At 53.4% G+C, this 3059-nt stretch overlaps 1 long non-coding RNA gene across 1 annotated transcript; it reads left to right on the top strand.

Moving 5' to 3' along the window:
* The first annotated feature begins 500 nt into the window (after positions 1-500).
* LOC115067920 lies at positions 501-2338 on the top strand. The gene is made up of 3 exons (XR_003847275.1): positions 501-588; positions 1341-1460; positions 2053-2338. It is a non-coding gene; the product is annotated as an uncharacterized LOC115067920 (long non-coding RNA).
* The last annotated feature ends 721 nt before the right edge of the window (positions 2339-3059 follow it).

Here is a 3059-nt window from a genome sequence, read left to right as displayed (position 1 = left end):
CTGGGCACGAGTGTGGCAGTCAGAAGAAAGCTTGAGGGAGTCACTTCTTTCCTTCCACCATGTGGGCTCTAGGATCAAGCTCAAGCTTGCAAGCCCCTTCACCCACTGAGCCATGTTGCCAGCCCCTGGCAAACTAGCTATCCCCATCCTCCTGCCTCCATCTCCCGAATGCTGGGGTAACTGGTGTCGCCACCACAGCTGGCTGATCTGTCTTGAGACAGGGTCTCTTTCCGGAATCCAGGCTATCATTGAATTCCTGTCAATCCTCCTAACTCAGCTTCCTGACTGCTAGAGCACAAGTGAGCGACGCCGCCGGCCCTAGCCTTCCAATAGCTTTTAAAGGGCCAATCTGCTTACGTCAGGTCCACCTGCTGCTCCTCCTCCTGTTTGCTTAATTTATTAAGAACCCTAATCCCCTCTGTAGAAACCCCTCCATCTTTGCCAGATGATGGAACTTAATCTTTCACTGACTTCTACATGCTTTGGAGGAGACTGACTACACAGGGCTGGAGCCACTGAGGCCTTGGAAACCACCTCACAGCCACCCACCCACCTCACTCTCCTGGGGCCTCTGAGTCTGCCGCATGGGTGAGGAGCTTGTGGAGTGACTGAGTGAACAGGAGTTGGGGAGGGAAGGGAGAGTTGGCTGTCTTCCAGCCAGCCAGCTGTGTGCTTTTGAGGACCAGGGCGCACGTCTGACTCCTCTCTGAGAATTGTTATGGCAGCTTGTGCTGGGGTATCAGTGATGCTCAGAAGGCCTGCCTGTGTGAGGTCTGGTAGTCTGTCTGTCCCTGAGGTCAGGGGCTGGATAGAACAGCCCCAGGCCATTGTTGGGGTGGGGGCTGGTGTGATGTGTTGTCAACACGACACAATCTAGACTCACATAGCAAGGGACTTCTGAGAATGTCCTCAAGACCATCCTGTTATGTTCACTAAGGTGAGAAGCTGCCAGCTGTGGGTGGCACCATTCCCTAGGCAGGGGCTCTGGTATAAACCCCAGAAGTTCCCTTCTGACCAGCTGCTTTGAGCTCAGATGATGTGACTTCACCACAACTTGGTCAGGATATTTTATCACAGCAACAGGAGAAGCTCAGACACAAGGTGGGTGACATTAGCAGTCATCACATCCTCTTGCTCCTCCTCTTGACTGTCCCCAATCTCAGGACAGCAGCTCCCAGGCTGTGAGCATGTGGACGTGCGCGGCTGGGAGGGCTTTGCCTTCCTGGTCCCTGTCTGAGCCCAGCAACAACCTGTTCCTGGTGACATGAAGCTCCAGCCCAGCTTTGCACATCCTTACAGGAGGGTTCTTAGTTTACGTTGCTGGCCCATCCACTTTACAGAGAGTAACTGCTGTGACATATGCAAAGCTGGGCATTGGGCGAGATGGTCCAGCTGTCCTCAGACTTGAAGAGCTGCCTCTTTGTGATCTACCACTGGAGTCCCAGGGCCCAGAGCCAGAGGTGAGTTGCAGAGCCCACCTTCAACTTGTGCTGTGTGACCATCAGCAAGCCACCAGCCTGTCTGCTCAGGTCCGAGGGCTGCTCTATCTTTGGCTTATGAACTGGCTTCGTGCAGTGCAGTGTGGGGTCGGTTTGTCTGTCTCTATGTGGGTTTCCCCTCTTCCTAAGGGCACACTGCATCCCAGCGTTTTCCTTTGAACTTATTTACATTTATAAAAGTCTCCCCGGGACTGGGGATGTAGCTCACTGGGTAAAGTGCTTGGCTAGCATTCAGGAAGCCCCAGGTTCCAAAAACAAAGTTTTTCTCCTGATAAAGTCAGACTTTGGCATATGAATTTGGGGTCTGAGGGTCTGGCTGAGTTCCCAGCAGCTGTTGCCAGCCGGGAAGCTTCCACTGTCTCCAGCTCGGTCTGTCCTGTGGGAAGGGCAGGGCAGGGCCTGGGGTGCCTGGGTGGACTGGTGTTTTCACTGCCTGGGGCTCACCTCCGCGGCAGAGAGCCTGGGGCTGTGTGTGGGTTTTGGCAGGTCCTGACCGCTGGCCTATGGCCTCAGGGTTATCAGATGCTTTTCCCCCCTCTGCCCTGAACAACAGCTTCTCCATTGATCCTGTCCTGGGGTTTATTTAGCTGGAAAAGGGTCAAATTCCAGCATGCGCAGACCTTCGTGCACCCCAGGACAGCGAGCCTGGATGCTTCCCAGAGCCTGAACTGACTGGAGGAGGACTCGGCCAGAGTGTGCCAGGCCCATGGAGCCCTACCCCAGTGACCGGTGCCTTCGGAAGCAGGACCCTGAGAATCTTCCAGACTCTTTCCTCTGAAAGCCAAAAAGAAAGTTCCTCCTGACTCCGCTCCACACGGCTTCTCCCCATGAGCCCCAGATTCAACAGGACACAGCTTCATGGAAGCTGGGGGTGGAGTAGACCTTTAAAAAGCATGTTTAGGGGCTCAGGAGAAGGTTCAGTCTGTAAAGTGCTACACAAGAAATTGGGGGCTGGTTTTGATCCCCAGCATCCTGTAAAAATGATGGGCGTGGCAGCACGTGCCTGCCCGTCGGAATTCTTAAATCACACTAATCAGCATAACCATCACCTCACTTCTATAGATCAAAGCAACTCACTCAACCCCATTAAAAGCATACTATTGTAATTTATCAATCAAAAATAAAGTGAAGTAAAATAAAAAAAGAAGATGAGGTTTCCAGTGTCCCCCAGGATGGGGATGATAGTGACTGTGGTGAGCTGGCCATTGGACAAGTCGCATGTGGTCCTCAGGAGGAATGCCACCCCCGTTCGTCACTGAGAATACACTGGAAGCCTGCACACCAGTCTGGGGAGAGGCTTATCTTTTGTTCTGCCCTGAGCAAGTGTGGAGGGCTCTACAGGCTGCTTTCCTGGTCTCATTCCCAGTGGCTGGGGGTCCTGGAGTCCCTCAATTCCAACTCACAGATGAGATGATAGGGAATCCATTCACAATGCGGAGGGTTCTGCTTGACAACAGACAGGCCTAGTCAGTCCCATCCCATGTTAGGGGTAGGCAGTGTCTGGGGACTTTGGAGTCCTTGGCTGTGCTGAGGATGGCCCCTGCCTTTCAAAAATCAATG

Source organism: Nannospalax galili, unplaced genomic scaffold (assembly GCF_000622305.1).
Source record: "Nannospalax galili isolate Female #2095 unplaced genomic scaffold, S.galili_v1.0 scaffold1307, whole genome shotgun sequence".
NCBI lineage: Eukaryota > Metazoa > Chordata > Mammalia > Rodentia > Spalacidae > Nannospalax > Nannospalax galili.
Note: the sequence above shows the minus strand (reverse complement) of the source record. Positions and strands in the feature narration are given on the sequence as shown.